Source organism: Tiliqua scincoides, chromosome 14 (genome assembly GCF_035046505.1).
Source record: "Tiliqua scincoides isolate rTilSci1 chromosome 14, rTilSci1.hap2, whole genome shotgun sequence".
NCBI lineage: Eukaryota > Metazoa > Chordata > Lepidosauria > Squamata > Scincidae > Tiliqua > Tiliqua scincoides.
The window spans coordinates 4868934-4886934 of record NC_089834.1 but is presented as its reverse complement, the minus strand read 5'-3'; positions in this window follow the sequence as shown (position 1 = coordinate 4886934).

The window sequence follows — 18001 nt, the reverse complement described above, 5'->3', positions numbered from 1 at the left end:
ATAAGATTCTTTTTTTCCCCAAGTTTTTCCCAACATTTTTGGTTAGGCCAAATAGAAGTGTTAGCATATCATGGCTTGTGTATTCCCCCCTCCCCTAATTGACACAGCTACTGCTGATTTTTTTCTTTATTAATGGAGTTTTGGCCAGTAATGCAGTTAGGCTGAAATCCTGTACCTGCTTGCTTGGGGAGAGGTGCCATTGAACTCCCACATTGACTTACTTCCAAATAAACATGTATGGGATTTAGCTATCATAGACCAAGCAGAACAATTTGGACATGGAAGGAAAAGAACCATCCACCATGTGAACATGAGATTGCCTTTTTCTGAGGGTCTTTTCTGGGCTTTTTGGAAGTGAAAGTCTCTAGTGGAAATCCCTCTGAGTTCAATTAGGCTTCCTCTTGTGGCTAGAATAGCTAATGGAAGCTCCCTGACAGTGTGTCTCCCTGTACTAGCTTGGGGGGGGGGGGCAAGGAACAAGTATGGCTGTTGCCCTCATGCCCGGCTTGCAAACTTCTAACAGGAATCTGGTTGGCCAAGGGCCCTCTCCCAACTGGGCAAAGTGATGCCTGCTGCATTGATAGCTTTCTCATATTTAGCAAGGGAAGAGCAACTGTCCCTCTTCTTCCTAGTGTAGCATCCTTTCCAGGAACCGTTGGGTGTCTCTCCTGTGTTTCTTTTTCGGATTGAGAGCCTCCTGGGGAAGGGGGACTGTCTTCATTTCTTCTGACTATGTAAACTATTTTGCAAACACTTTTCTTTTTGCTGAAAAGTAGTATTGGAATAAGTATTGGGACTAGATCACCCTTTTCCAAACTGCAGCCTGTGCCCCACCAGGATTATCATTCTGGTTGTGGCATGGTCATTGCAAAGCCTTACCATTCACCCCGCAGTCATGGTTGGTTGTGCCCAATCATCAAGCACTGGGCAGTCACTAACACTGCTGTTGCCCCAGAAGGCTCTGTGCCCTGATTTCCCAGGGGATGCAGCTGCCCTCCGCAAGGTTCTGTGATGATCAGGTGCCAGTGGAGGTTTTGCCACCTCCACACTGAGCCCAGAATGATAATCCTGGCGTACCAGTGTCATCACGGGAGGCCAGCGTGTCACCCTTATGATGGAACTCCTCCTATGCAGTGGGTGGGGCAACACCCCAGGTGGTGGGCATGGTGATGTACCACTGCTCCACCCCACTGATTTTTGGCTATAACTTTTGATAGAATGGAGGTAGTTCAACATGGTTTGTGTCATTGCATTCTGCATGAAATTACACATTGATCGATATATAACATGATGGTTTTTGAAAATACCAAGATTTTAAAAACTTTGGCCAGTCATGGTGTCATCCCTCTGTGCACATCACCCAAAGCGGCCCACACCCCCTAGTGATGTCACTGTTAATGCTGCTACTAGCAGTAAGTTTATACTCTTTGTGAGCTTTTCAAACATTAGGTGTTACATAATGAAATTAAAAAGAACATAGCCTGCAAGTTAACAATGTGACCAATCCACAACGGGCTATAAGATGGGGTGTCTTCTCATCCTTAATCCCGCCCTTCAGGATAGGTACTTTCACCCGTGCCCCTTGCTTTGGCTGAACTGGAGCTCTTGAAATAGCATACTCATTTGTGCATATTCTGTTTGCTATATCTTAATTTGTCTACTCTGTTAACAAATTAGGCTACCTAAACTAGAAGAAGAAGAAAAAAAGAATTAGAGTGGAGATTTTTAGTCACAGGCAATTTTGAGACAGCTTTCCAGAGCCGTTTGACAGGGAGTGGGGAAATAATTTCGTAAGTGGTCAAGGCTCTTATGATAAAAGGTGCTAAAGCATTTCTGCAGCATTCACCACAATTTTTATTTCTTTGAACTGCTGTAGGTGCTACACTCTCAATTACTGATTTGAAACTCTCCTCTCTGACAGTTGACGGATGAAGACGCATGGCATGGCATAGCCACAGGGGACGGTCTGCAATAGGTGTCACGCTATGTGAGGTGCTACACTCTCAATTACGTGTCATGCAATGCCACGCCATGCGCACATTCAACCCTTTCAGCCATGCCCTGAGAGTGACACCTATTGCAGACCGTCCCCTGTGGCTAACGGTGCTGAGGCATTCTTTCTGAGGGAATTGGCACTGTGCACACCCATTCACTCTTTAAAGTGGTAGTCACCTGACCCAAGAAGAGATCTTCGAACATGACAAACTAGATCCCATGGGTGCAAATTGCAAGAGAGGAGATTCCGACTGGACATCAGGAAGACGTTCCTAATGGTCAGGACAGTTGGGCAGTGGAATAGATCACCAAGGCAGTGGGGGGGGGACTCTCCCTCACTGGAGATCAAGCAGAGGCTCAAAAAGCACCTGTTGGAGATGCTCTAGGACAGCCACTTTCAACCATTGTGCCATGGCACACTGATGTGCCGTGAATGGTCTGCAGGTGTGCCACAAGAGTTTGGGGGAGGGTCATTTGTTAGTAGGGCCAATGGGGATGTGAGTCCCCCCACCAACAGCATGGGGTGCCTTGACAATTGTCAAAAAGCTGATGGTGTGCCTTGACAATTTTAGTACCTAGTACACACAAAAGTGTACACAAAAGGTTCTTGCACCAACCTTGTTTGGGATTTTCTTCGCTGTCCTGCTGAAGCATGCCTTTGGAACCGCAACAGAAGGCATCTATCTCCGGACCAGATCAGATGGAAAGCTCTTCAACCTCTCCAGGCTGAGAGCAAAGTCCAAAGTCCAGCTGAAATGTCTGCGTGACTTCCTCTTTGCCAAAGATGCAGCTGTTACTACCCACTCTGCCAAAGATCTCCAGCAGCTCATGGATCATTTTAGCAAGGCCTGCCAAGATTTTGGACTGATGATCAGCCTGAAGAAAACACAGGTCATGGTTCAGGATGTGGACTCACCTCCCTGCATTACAATCTCTGCACACGAACTGGAGGTTGTCCATGACTTTGTGTACCTTGGCTCAACGATCTCCGACACTCTTTCTCTCGATACCGAACTAAACAAACGCATTGGTAAAGCAGCTACCACGTTTTCCAGATTCACAAAGAGAGTCTGGTCCAACAAGAAGCTGACAGAACATACCAAGATCCAGGTCTACAGAGCTTGCGTCCTGAGTACTGCAGCGAGTACTGCAGCGAGTTGCGTACTGCAGCGAGTCATGGACTCTTCGCTCACAACAGGAGAGGAAACTGAATGCTTTCCACATGCGCTGCCTCCAACGCATTCTCGGCATCACCTGGCAGGACAAGTTCCAAACAACACAGTCCTGGAACGTGCTGGAATCCCTAGTATGTATGCACTGCTGAAACAGAGACGCCTGCGTTGGCTCGGTCATGTCGTGAGAATGGATGATGGCCGGATCCCAAAGGATCTCCTCTATGGAGAACTCGTGCAAGGAAAGCACTCTACAGGTAGACCACAGCTGCGATACAAGAACATCTGCAAGAGGGATCTGAAGGCCTTAGGGATGGACCTCAACAAGTGGGAAACCCTGGCCTCTGAGCAGCCCGCTTGGAGGCAGGCTGTGCAGCATGGCCTTTTCCAGTTTGAAGAGACACTTGGCCAACAGTCTGAGGCAAAGAAGCAAAGAAGGAAGGCCCTTAGCCAGGGAGACAGACCAGGGGCAGACTGCACTTGCTCCCGTTGTGGAAGGGATTGTCACTCCCGGATTGGCCTTTTCAGCCACACTAGACGATGTTCCAAAACCACCTTTTAGAGCGCGATACCATAGTCTCTCGAGACTGAAGGTTGCCAGCACACAACAACACACAAAAGATTTCACCTCTGGCTTCTCAAGGTGTGGTAGGGAAAAATACCCCACCTGGAAGCCTGGCAGTACTGCTGTCAACCGTTGCAGGCAGTACAAAGCTAGACAGACTGCTGGTTTCTTCATCTATCCTGGGATATAGAGCTGCTTGTGTACTGGTTGAAAGTGTGGCATGGATTATTAACACGTGGTATAAGAAATATAACTTGATGCACAACCTATATATGTGAGCTGGAGCCAGTGTCTGAATTTAAGGGCACCCAGCTCCCTTGGCTGCAATAAGGAAGCTATGGGGACCTATGGTATGGCTAAAATTGAGCAGGAGTCGGAGGACAGGGCTTTTTGGCTTTCTCCAATTAATGCATCAGATAGCCAGAGCCAGCTGAGTTGAGTTGAACTGGAAGTTTTCTGAGGGTATTCTCCCTCTTTCAAACACATGTCCACTATCCACCACCTCGACCACAGTGATTTTTGGCAGTACATGAAATGCACTGCTCCATTCTTCTCCAGTACTCCCTGTATCTGTGAAGGGAGAGGTGAACAGAACAGAAGAGGATATGTGCAGCCTGGAGTGGTGGCCTGGAGTGTCCTTCTCACTCTAGCTCATCACTCTCCTCCTCCACCACACTTCCTCTTTTGTTGCTCCATTCCCCTTTTCAAATACCGAAGGTGTGCGTAGAAGAGAACAGAGCAGTGCCCTTTGTACCCTGCTGCTGAGCATGAGGAGGAGGAGGGTGGTAGCAGCAGTCTGTAAGAAGGTGGCAGCAGGGGCAGCATTTGGTGCTGTGCCCCAAGAGTCCCAAAGGACTTGTGCTACCTCTGCAGATAGCAAGTGGTGAGAAAGGCTGTTCTGAGGCCCAGGAGAGCTGTTGCCAGTTAGTGCTGGGGAGGGTGGTCCTATAGCCTGACCCTCTATATGTCTGTTCCATGAACTGAGCCAAATGACTCTTTGCTAATACTCAAGCAGAGGTCAATTATGAACCAGTCCTCCAGCTTTTTAAGGGCAGGCTAGCCCAAAGCTTTTTTGTGAATTAGTAACTTTTTATTTGTTAGGTCTGCTTTAACCTTGTGGGATAGAAGGCACAGTGACCAAGCTGATGAAAACCTATTACAGGCTGGGGAGGGCTCTGCTTCCATAGGAAATGACTAGAGGGATGCATTCATGTCCTATCTCAAAGTATTAAAAGGTTGAGCCTAGCCCCAGCCCCAGTTCAATTGAAGCCTAGGCAGAGAAGAGAGGTGTTTGTTAACCCTTTATGGATTTGGAAAGGGGGATAGCAATATTCATTAAACCCAGCAGGGATGATAAGGAATTGAGGGAAGGGAGTGCAGAGAGAAGGGAAGTTGGCAGCTCTGTGAACCCCCCCCCCCCAATTGTTCTTTTTAATCCCAAAATTCAGAATGTCTGGTGGTGGTTTGGTGTTGTACTTAAGGGACTGAGCCCTGACAAATGATGCAGGCTTTTTCTGGGGGGGGGGGGGGAATTAATATGCACTTAACTACATGATGTACGTATTAATTAAGGTGGAAAGCCACTTCATCTTGTCTCACCAGTGGAGAAGTGCACCTGGCTGATACTCAGGCAGGGGTCAGGCACGAACTAATCCCCTGGCAAGCACCAAGGATTTCCTAGCACTGGCTGGGAAGTGGGCTAGAACCTCAAGAGTCTGCTTTGCCTGCCAATCAATCTCCAGACCTGCTGGAAGGAATTCTCACCCTGACACTAAGGCTGCAATCCTAACCACACTTTCCTGACAGCAAGTCCCATTGAACAAAATAAGACTTACTTCTGAGTAGACCTGGTTAGGCTTGTGCCCTAAGAATACACAAGAATAAGAATGTGCAGTGTAGGGTTCTGGAGCCAGAGTCCCTGAGGCAGTTCATGGCTGAACACAGTCACGTTCTGGCAATTCCTGCGACGCCGCTGGAACCAACCATATTGGCCTCTGCCTTTCCATTGGACCATTTCAGCTATGTGGAGAGGGGGGATTTGCTGCATGGGTAACAGCCTATCCTCCATACCTACTTTACCCAGGCTTCGAGCACTGGAGAGGACACTCTGTTCCAGAACCACCATTCAGAGCGTGACACCATAGTCTTCCGAGACTGAAGGATGCCAACAACAAGTGTAGGGTTGAAATGGAATCTGTCGCAACCTGCTGTTGCTCTGGAGAGGTGGGGAAAGGGGCACCCTCTGATTCTGGCTGAAAGGAGAGGCATGTTGCACCTGACTCAGGTGTGATGCACTTTGGGGTCTTCCTGGAATATGTTAATGTGATTTTGGGGAAGGTCTGTAACTCCATGCTGGTTTGCGTGCAGAGGGTCACAGCTTGGTCCTGGCATCTCCATGGTCCTTGCTAGAAAAGACCACCCCAGTTTGAAGAGCTCTTTTAGACTGATATGTTCTGGGGTTATCATGTGAAAATTCAGGGATAAACTTTTGCATATGTGCAAGTTCAGGTCAGCAATAATTTGACCACCTGAATCTGGCACTAGTTCTGGACTTGGTGCACACACCTCTGGTACACACCCTTGGTGATCAGCCAAAGTCTGGCCCTAAGACTAGTAACTTTTGAGTAACTTGTGCATGATTGCTGTTGGGGCCCATGAGAGGAGGGTAAGGAGTCATTTGTACCTGGACTCAGAGTGAAAAAGGGAGCCCAGGAGACCAAGGAGGAGGCTCAGAAATTTCCTGGGATCTTAAATTTTCCAATCTGCCCATGTGGGATGCTGGGGATGCCACTCATGGGTGCACGGCTGCTGCTGTAAGCCATATGTGCTAGCCCAGGAAAGCATACATGACAGTCCTTAAAATAGTGTCAAATCTGGGAGGAAACTGGCCTGCTACAGTAGCTCTTTAGCTTGTGGATCTGCTTACCCTAAAGGAGTATATAGGAGCTCAGGGACACAGCTGTGCAGCCACAGCTGCTGCAGAAGTATGTTTTGGTACATACAGGACATTTACCATTCTAGTGTGACCTTAACCATGATAATGCTAATTTTCCACAATGTTGTTCTACATTTAAGAGATTTTAGAGAGACTTGGAAGTGTGTTTGGTTTTCTATATTACTGTATCTAGTTGCTGATGCTATGTGGATGGGTAGACCTGGGCTCCAAAGACTCTTCCTGCTGTCACCTCACTCTACCCCACTCTCTTTCACCCCCTCCTCTCCCCCTTTGGGAAAGGACCCAAAGGAAACTTTGTACCCCCTGATAAAATTCCTCTTGCAGGCCCTGGGATGGCTTTTTAATCAAATACAACACAAAACAATTCCTTTGGGAAATGGAAGAGCAGGGTGGAAGCCCTGATGACCTGGTTTTCTGAATGTTTTCATTTGCAGATTGGGGGAGATGAATGTGGTGTGGAAACATTGCATTCTGTGCCCCTCTACGGACCAATTTCCTGCAGATTCCTGCAGACTACAGGCAGCCATGTCTCAACTGCAAGCGGTAATCCACATCCTGCTACATTAAGTTTGCAAGCTATTTGTTTTTAAACTACGCAAAGTTCCCTCATTGATTTTCCCCACATTTTCTTTCCATGGCAAAGGTCTTATGCGCCAAGATGTGGTGGGGAAAGGCATAATAAGCACATGGATACTGAACATACTACTTGAAGTCTGAACGTTTTCTTAAATAGCTCGTGCTTCTTTTAAGTCATTTGAACGTGGAGTATTTGTAACATAATTGCAATTGTGTTCATGGAGGTAAGACTGAATCCTCCCATTAGTTGTCTTGGAAATGAGTTTAGTTAAATGGTGGGGAGTTGTAATGGTTTACAGATCTGTTAAAATTTGAACAGTGGTCTTCACATTGTCAAGAGCTGGGACTTACCACAACCCAGGGAGGTGCAGTGGGTGGGGAAGCAGGTGAGGCAGAACCTCCCCACCAGAGTCCTTTCAAAAGTGGCACCGCCAAGCAGGTGCCAGAGCAGGGAGGGCAGTGGAGCAGAGTGTGTGGGTTGTGGGTGCTTGGGTGCATCCCACGGGGGCGGCACTTTTTGAAGAGTTCCGGTGGGGAGGCTCACCTGCCTCCTCACTCACTGCATATCCCTGCCTCAACCCCCAAGCTGGAACTAAGTTGAGCTGGGACCCACCTTCAGAAGCCCAGTAGGGAAGAGGGTTGGTAAGCTCAAAGTTCCCCTTTGTTTCCTACCCGATTGTAGCCAATCAGTGATTTCTGTTATGATGATGTAGAGCAGTGGTTCCCAAATTGTGGGTCATGACCCAATTCTTGGTGGGTTGCAAAAATGTCAAGCTGATAGCTGACAAAGAAATTATATTGAGCATGCATGCAGGAGGTCCATCTTGTGGTGATGCACTGGCATCCCGTACCAGGTGACCCAAGCTCTAGTGACCCCACTGCCACTAGGATCCCTGGTCAATGTTCAAAATGGCAGCCACAGTAGTGATGACCCGCTGAAGATTGAGGTGTGGCTCCTATCTGGGTCCTGATCCAACTGGGTCCATCTGGACCTACAATGGAGGTACAGGTACAGTAGTGGCAAGAAAAATGAAATTTTGGACATGCAGAAGGGGGAAAGTGTCATAGGGCAAAGCATGACAATGTCACGAGGTTGCCAATCCTTGGGAGATAAAAAAGAGAAATAAGGACCAATCCTATCCAACTTTCCAGTGCTGGCACAACTGCAATACAGCCCCAAGGCAAGGGGACAAACATTCCTTTACCTTGTGGAGGCCTCCGCAACTACCCTTCCACCACAGGATGCAGTGCACATTCCATTGACATGGCTGCACCAGTGCTGGAAAGCTGGACAGGATTGGACCCTAAATCTGGTACGGCTGGTAGCCCAGCAGAAGCCCTCAGATGCTCTGAGATTAACCATTGCTGCCAATCCACATGAGATGGGGGGAGGCATGGAGACGTGGAGTCTTTTTTTAGACAAACTGGCAGCTCTTTTTGGGATCTGAGTCCCGAGAGACCCATGGGCTTAACTGGATGGAAATGTTCAGACAAGATTGAGACAGAACATCATAGCCAGAAAACCTGATTTGAGGAGCTGCTTTTCAGATTAAAACCCTGAAAATCTGCAAATACTAAAGTTAAATGGCCTGGAGAAGATCATTTTCCACATGCATAACAGGCTCTCTCAAGTCATAAGGAAGCTGATTGGATAGAGGATGGGTTTGTACAAGCAAGAAACGTTGGGGAATGCATTTTGGAAAACAAATAAGCATTTTACTCTCTCTCTTTTTTAATTTGACATCAACAATTTTAAAAGACTCCTTATATCTCCTAAGCAGGGATGGTTATAAACTGTGCAGCCAAGTGAATCAATGAGCCTCTCTCATTGGTTCATACTTTCTCTGGTTCATAATCACAGCCCAGCAAATACCCTCCAACATAAAAGGCAAGGAATCAATTTTCTTTAGGCAGCGAAAGAAATTGTGAAATAAAAGAACATTAAATGATCATTTGACTAGATAACTGCAGTTTACTCTGTGGCATAACTGTCAACTTGCTAGTGCAGAACAGAATTAATGTAGGGGGTATGGTTAAGAACAGTTAATGTGGTATATTGTGGAACTGGGTCCATCTTATGTACATAAAGCTGCCTTCTGAGTCCAGCCCTTGACCCATCTACGGAGGTGGTAGGAAGGTGGTGGAATCTCCCTGACTGGAGCTCTTCACTCAGAGACACAACAAGCACCTGTTAGAGATGTTCTAGGAGGCTTTTCTGCTACAGGCAGGTGATTGGACTGTGTTTCTCAAACTGTGGATCGGGACCCACTCGGTGCGTTGCGAGCCAATTTCAGGTGGGTCCCCATTCATTTCAATATTTTATTTTTAATATATTAGACTTGATGCTACCCTTGTATGTGACTGCATTTGGAGAAATGTGACAGACCTATACTTTTAACAAGCTACTTGTATATTCTTTTCACAATGGTAGTAAATGGGACTTACTCCAGGGTAGGATTGCAGCCTAGGATTGCTAAAAATGTTCCTGCTTGATGATGTCACTTGCAGTCATGACATCACTTCTGATGTCAGATTCTCATTCTAAAAAGTGGGTCCTGGTGCTAATTGTGTGAGAACTACTGGACTAGATGACCTCTTGGCCCCTTCCAACGCTATGATTCTTGGCCACTGAGTGGCAGTGGTTCTCCAGAGCATCAGACAGTTGTCTTTTTCAGCCCTGCTTGGACATGGCAGGGATTGGTGGGACTATTTAACATGCAAAAGCCCTGTTCTACCACTGATCTGTTCCACCTGCTGTTAATACTGCTGCACCATGTTCCCAATAGTGGCCAACCAGGTACCCTCAGGGCAAAATGGGGCAAAATGGAACTAGCCCCTTCTTCACTCAATTACCCAGTGTTTAGATATATTTCCTGGCAATACAGCAGTTGTATTTAACACTTGTGTCAAATAGCTTTAGCAATGGCTGGGTGGCAATGGGGAGCATTGTTCTCAGGATTTATAAAATGGTGGTGCAGTGGGTCCATGGCTGCCCATGTTCCCTTTGCCTCCTGCTAAGCTGACCAGAGCTTGGTTGGGAGGCCTATTGGAAGGCACTGGGGAGAAGTTGGCAGCTGGAGACGTTTATCTCTATCCTATTTCAGAATTTTCTGAATTCTGAATCCAGCCTCTGAGGTGGGAGAGGGCTGAGGGCAGTGGTCTCACCTGTGGTTTGCATCACCTGGTGCAGGAGGCAAGTGTGTCACCCCCATAATGGACTTTCTCCCATGCAGAGGGCGTGGCAACACCCCGGGCAGTGAGCATGGCAGCGCATCATTGCCCCAACACTGCTGGTTTTTGGCTATAATGTTTGATAGTTTAGAGCAGGGGTGCCCAAACCCACTTGCGGCCCTTGGGGACTGCCAATCTGGCCCATGGGCAACCCCCAGACTCCTATGAGCCTCTGGCCCTCTGGAGAATTTCTAGAGCCCGTGCTGGCCCAACGCGATGGCTCTCAGCATGAGGGCAACTGTTCGACTTCTTGCGTGAGCTGTGGGACGAGGGCTCCCTCCACTACTTGCTGTTTCACGTCTGTCATGCAGTAGCAGCAGTGAAGGGAAGGCCGGCCTTGCTTTGTGCAAGGCCTTTTATAGGCCTTGAGCTATTTCAAACCTTCATTCATTCATATAAGTTCAATCTCTAATATGTAAATTTACATATGTAAATTTATGTAAATTTACATAAATTTCATTTATGTAAATTTATTCAAAGTTGAAATGTAAATTAATTTTGTTTTATTCCCTGGCCCCTGACACAGTGTCAGAGAGATAGTGTGGCCCTCCTGCCAAAAAGTTTGGACACCACTGGTTTAGAGGTATTTCAATGCAGTTTGTTTTATTGCATTCTGCTATAAATTATGTACAATGGCACTAGAGGAGGGAGAAGATGGACTCTGGCTGTTCTCTCCCACAATTGTCCCCAACAATTGCTTCCCCCTCCAGCAGTTAAGCATCTCCATGAACCATGGGCTTGGCGGACTGGTCTGGATAGCAGCAGAAGGAATGAGGCCTTGCTGCTTCAAGAGTGGCCTGGACACAGGTGTGTGCACTTCCATGGCACCCACTTCTCCCCCACCTGCCAAAAGACCCCAATGACATCAATGACAGCTTCCCTCCTGGGGTAAATGTCCTCAGTCCAGGAGTGCCTTAAACAATCCAAGTGTGGTGGGTGAAATGGGGTGATCAATGTCATATCTAGTTTGGCTTTTAGCAGTAGTGGCACCAGGAAAAAATATGTTGGGGAACACAAGAAGTGCATTTCTGGGGGAGCTGACTTTTGCCCTGTATTTAAGGGTTTTGAACGAAAAATGTATTTTGCATTCATTCTAACAATTGAGATAAATGAACAGACACAAAGTCATGTGAAGTCATTCTTCTTAAAAGCTATAGGCGACCCTTATCAATATATAGAATTCTTTGAAAAGGTCACAGGCATGTGGATGTGGGAGAACCCGTGGACATTATATATCTGAACTTTCAGAAAGCGTTCGACATGGTCCTTCACAAAGGCTGCTGAGAAAGCTCTACAGCAAGGGAATTAGAGGGCAGGTCCTCTCATGGATTGAGAACTGGTTGAAGACCAGGAAACAGAGAGTGGGTGTCAATGTGCAATTTTCACAATGGAGAGAGGTGAAAAGTGGTGTCTGTCCTGGGACCGGTGCTCTTCAACCTCTTCATAAATGACCTGGAAACAGGGGTGAGCAGTGAGGTGGCTAAGTTTGCAGATGACACCAAACTTTTCCGAGTGGTGAAGACCAGAAGTGATTGTGAGGAGCTCCAGAAGGATCTCTCCAGACTGGCAGAATGGGCAGCAAAATGGCAGATGCGTTTCAATGTAAGTAAGTGTAAAGTCATGCACATTGGGGCAAAAAATAAAAACTTCACATATAGGCTAATGGGTTCTGAGCTGTCTGTGACAGATCAGGAGAGAGATCTTGGGGTGGTGGTGGACAGGTCGATGAAGGTGTCGACCCAATGTGCAGCAGCAGTGAAGAAAGCCAATTCTATGCTTGGGATCATTAGAAAAGGTATTGAGAACAAAACAGCTAATATTATAATGCTGTTGTACAAATCAATGGTAAGGCCACACCTGGAGTATTGTGTCCAGTTCTGGTCCCACATTTCAAAAAGCACATTGTGGAAATGGAAAAGGTGCAAAAGAGAGCGACTAAGATGATTAAGAAGGCTGGGGCACCTTCCTTATGAGGAAAGGCTACGGCGTTTGGGCCTCTTCAGCCTAGAAAAGAGGTGTCTGAGGGGGGACATGCTTGAGACATACAAAATTATACAGGGAATGGACAGAGTGGATAGGGAGATGCTCTTTACACTCTCACATAACACCAGAACCAGGGGACATCCACTAAAATTGAGTGTTGGGAGGGTTAGGACAGACAAAAAAAAATTTCTTTACTCAGCGTGTGGTTGGTCTGTGGAACTCCTTGCCACAGGATGTGGTGATGGCATCTGGCCTGGACGCCTTTAAAAGGGGATTGGACACATTTCTGGAGGAAAAAATCCATTACGGAGCCATGATGTGTATGTGCAACCTCCTGATTTTAGAAATGGGCTATGCATCAGAATGCCAGATGCAAGGGAGGGCACCAGTATGCAGGTCTCTTGTTATCTTGTTATCTGCTCCTTGTGGCATTTGGTGGGCCGCTGTGAGATACAGGAAGCTGGACTAGATGGGCCTATGGCCTGATCCAGTGGGGCTGTTCTTATGTTACAAGGATGATCAGAGTTCTGGAGATCAAGCCCTACAAAGAAAGGCATTGGGGACTCAGCTTGTTTAGCCTGGAGAAGGCTGAGAGGGGATATGATGGTGCTCTTCAAAGACTTGAAGGGCTGTCACATGGAAGAAGGGGTGCATTTGTTCTCAGCTGCCTCTGAAACTAGAACTAGAACTAGAACCAATGAGTGCAAACTGCAAGACAGGAGATTTCTGCTGGACATCAGGAAGAAATTCTTGACAGTCAGGGTGGTTCAGCAGTGGAATAGATTGCCAAGGGAGGTGGTGGACTCCCTCACTAGAGACCTTCAAGCAGAGTCTCAACAGGCACAATCTGGAGATGCTCTAGGAGACTATCCTGCTAAAGGCAGGGGGTGGACTAGATGACCTTGTAGATCCCTTCCAAATCTTGGATTCTATTGATTGAGGGTAATGATTATAAAAGAAAACTCTGTGGAAAAGGGCTTTCCTTATCACAAGGAACCAGCAATGGGGAGGGTTAAACTTCAGCAATGGGGAGGGTTAAGCAGAGGGTCAAACTTTTTGACTGGGTGCACTTGGCCTACTTTGAATCCCCAGCCGATCAATTTCATTATACAAGCGGGTTAAGAGAGTGAGTGACCAATCAGAAAGTCCTTGATTTATCTCTTGCCTATGCCATGGTTTCACTAGATGGCCTTAGATGAGCCCTTCTCTCTGTTGGCAGGAGCCCTTGATCTTCAAGGTTAATGAACGGGCAATTTAGGCATAATGATTGTGTTGTGATAACACCCTGCAGCACTTCAACACACTGAAATGCTATATAAATCTACTATTTTTTTTTCCCCTTTTTGCTCAGCCTCTCTGGGCTTTGCACAGCAGCAGAAAGGGATTTGCAGCTGGTGTTTTTGTCAGGAACATGAGCCAAGGCAGGCGTGACTTACCGACCTCGATCACTGAAGTGTCATTTTATTCTCCTGTTGTCTCTTTATTCCCTTACAGAGAATGTCATATTGGATAATACAGTTATTCCAGTACGAATTACAAGTGGCGGAACCAGTAATGAAGCAGGATCAAGTCTCTCCAGCTGTAACGTGCTAAAGCAGAACATTTCAAAGTAGTGCATCCTGCCATCCCAAGAATAGCATGTCTGAGCTGACACTGCATCGCTGTAAATAAACCAGCAAAATAATTAGACATCTTTTTGAAAAATCTTGTGCACCGTCTTAGCTTGGCTGTGAATTGGTGAGCTCTCTCCCCTTCCCCGCACAGACCCAATTTCAAAAGGGGCCCTCATACAGTGAGATGTCACGCATCTTTAAACATTCAGTTTGAGAATTTGTGCAAAAGAGAAAAAGGAAAAAAATCACCAGCCCGCTCTCCATTAAATCATAAGCGATTGAGAAATGCTTGAAGATGAATCGATTACAGTCAGCATTGATTTTCAACCACTGAAACAGCACCAGCTTCCCTTCCTGAGTCCTGCGTTCCCTGGCTAATTTAACAAATCTCCTGTGGTTTGTCTCCCTCCCCCTTCTACGTGCTGAGTTAGTCAGTGTTTGGAATGAGAGCATGATGTCATTTCTCTGTGCCTGCCAGTCAAAACAAATTCTTTGTGCTGTGGGGGCCAGAGCAAATCTCACCGTAAGGCACAGTCTTTGTATTTGCAGATCTGGGATGAAATCCAAAGAAGCTTTCCTCCCTGCTCTGAGCCCAGCGTGGATAACACTCGGACACTGCCAGATCTCCAGGCCACGTATCTGGGCAGGCCTCCACCATGTGTGTTTTGCCCTGGAATCCTAGGGATGTATCGAACCTTCCCTGTGTTTTAATTTAACATTTTGTTTGTTCGCTCCATGCTACCCAGAGCAGTAGGAATTTCCAGGAACTGCTACTCTTGCTGCCTATTTCTGTGTGAGGACTTGGGTGGCAAAAGTGACCAAGAGTCTTCTGACACCTTGAAGACTGACAGTTTATTGTAACTCACAAAAGTACAACTGCAGTCCATCACCATTGTTGGAAGGCAATCATTGTATCATGAAATTGCTCGGCTGGGGATTCAAAGCAGGCTAAGTGCACCCAGTCAAAAAGTTTGACCCTCTGCCACCACCCTCCCTTTTGTGATCCCTTGTGATAACTTGAAGGAAAGTCCTTTTCCACAGAGTTTTCCTTTATAATCATGACCCTCAATCGATAGAATCCAAGATTTGGAAGTGATCTACAAGGTTATCTAGTCCACTCCCCTGCCTGTAGCAGGAAATCCTCCTAGGGCATCTCTATGAGCCTCTGCTTGAAGATCTCCAGATGAGGGAGTCCACCACCTCCCTCAGCAATCTGTTCCACTGCCAAACCACCCTGACCGTCAAGAATTTCTTCCTGATGTCCAGCAGAAATCTCAGGTGCAGTCTGCACCTATTGGTTCTAGTTCTAGTTCTAGTTTCAGAGGCAGCTGAGAACAAATGCACCCCTTCTTCCATGTGACAGCCCTTCCTCAATTGAGCTGTCTGCGTAAGTAGCGTTTTCCATAGAATGAAAGAACAGACCCCGCCCTTGTCCTCCTCATCAAAAAGAGACACAGCAGATGACATTTCTTTCTGAGAGGCAGGGAAGTTGAGGCAGGACAGACTGGGGGATGGGATGGTGTTTGCCACCCACACTTACTAGGGCTTAGTTCCAGTATGAGTTGGGCATAGGGATGGACCGAGACTCAGATGACTCAAACTCGTGATGTTTGTCTTAAAACTTGGATGCTGACTCGGGACTTGGAGGTTTGACCCTAAAAATGAAAAGACTTGAATAGACTCAAGTCAAAACTCACTTTTTTGTGTGCTTGCTTGATTTTTTCCCCCTGTCTCTTCCAGGGCTTGACTTGCTTTTCAAAAGGACTCTGACTCAAGTCAAAATGACTTGGAAAATGGCTCTGGAGGAGTCGCGACAGCTGCTGTTGGTGACTCAAGTCAAGGGGGCAGAGACACATCCCTGGATCTAAGCTGCTTTTCAGTTTACTGCTTATGCTGCAGTGCATGGGTTGCTGCAAGGTGCTGCAACAGTCTACATTTGTTTCAGACTTTTAACCCCTCCTTCCGCCAGAGAGATCAAGATGGTGTATGTGGATCTGTTTCCCTTCACAATAACCTTGTGAGGGAGAGTAGAGGGAGGGGGAGAGAGAGAGATTACTGGCCCAAGGTCACCCAGTGCGTTTCATTGCTGAATAAGAATTTGGACCAAGATTGCCCCCTCCCCCAGTCCTACCCCAGTTCTTTAACCACGACACCACAGTGGCTTAAGGATATCAATGTTGTATTATGGGATTCAACCAAGGTCTGCCAGAGCAAGTGTCCTTTGCAAGAATCGCAGCGCAAGCCATCTACCTGAAGAGCATGGTCTGCCTTCTTCAGTGCTGAAGAAACAGCGTTGGCACCAGGTTGACTGGGCACTCTGGGACAAAGTGCAGCACTGCCCCCCCCCCCGGAAATCCCCCACCTGTCTCCTGTTGGTGTACTGGGCACTATCTGTGACTATTAAAATATTTCTGTAAAATGGAGGATGGTGGCATGTAATTAGTCTGTGGAACATGATGTGGTGATAGCATCTGACCTAGGTGCTTTTCAAAGGGGGTTGAGCAGATTGATGGAGGAGTAGTCCATCACAGGTTACAGGCCATGATGTGTATGTGCAGCCTCCTAGTTCTAGAAGTAGGCTGTCTCTGAATGCCAGATGCAAGGAAGTGGCTCCAGGATGCAGGTCTTGTCTTGTGTGGCTCCCTGAGGCATCTGGTGGGCCACTGGGAGATACAGGAAGCTGGACTAACTGGGCCTTATGCCTGCTCTAGTGAGGCTCTTCTGATGTTCTTAGTACTGAAGGTCATGTGTCAGCATACATGTGGGCCCGCAGTCACTGCTCAACACCAGGTGCCATGTCTGCCAAGTGGTCATGAGTACTCTATTCTCAGGTATCAGGAATTTGCACTGTGACATGCAATGGAGCAAATCTGGTCCCAGCTGGACCCTTCCTATAGAACAGGCCAGCTATCCATTTGTTGGAGTATCATATGCAAAAGCAGGGGCTGTCCTGAGGGGAAGGGCACATGCTATGTCTTTAACCCATTTTTGCTCTGACCAAAGATGTGCACATTTGGTCCCTGTTGTGTATATACAATGTTGGGCAAACATGGCTTTAAAAGGTCCAAATTGGGTCCCTGATCTCTTCAGGTAGGACTGGGAGAGGTCTCATGAAACTGTGGGCAGCTGCTGCTGGTTAGCTTAGGCCAGTGGCCTTCATCTGGGCCAGGGCTGGGGGTCCACTTATAAGAGGCCTGTGGGAATGAACCCCTTGGCTCAATTTCTTCCCCACCCAGTTGCAGTTTGTGTGTGCCACCACTGGGTTGTCCAGTTCCTTCTTTCCTTCCAGGACAGCTGAAAGGGGGGTAGAAGGAAGGGCAGAAAGTGACCTGAAAACAGCATATGTCCCCTTTTAGATGATGGGAGAAGAGAACAAGGAAGGCAGAGGGGGCAAGGTGCCTGGGTGTGAAACTGGAGGGGGGGCACTGAAAATTTGGAGGTTTGGCCAAAATGTCGCCTCCAAAGCCTGGAGATTTTCAGGCAGAGGCTGGACAGGCATCAGCAAGAGACCCTCTAGGACACTGTGGGTCAGGACCTACTAGGTGGGTTACGAGCCAATTTCAGGTGGGTTCCCATTCATTTCAATATTTTGTTTTTAGTATATTAGTATATTTAGTATATTAGACGACTAGTCTACTAGTATACTAGTAGTCTATAGTCTATATACTAGTAGACTATAGTAGTATTACTACTAGTAGTAGACTAGTGTATTACTAGTAGTAGTAGACTAGTATATTAGACTTTAGTATATTAGCCAACATGGTTATGTTACTGCATTTGGGGAGATCTGTACTTTTAACAGGCTACAATGTATATGCTTTTAACAATGATAGTCAATTGGGCTTACTCCTGGGTAAGCGTGGATAGGATTGCAGCCTAGGATTGTTAAATTTTTTTCCTGCTTGATGAT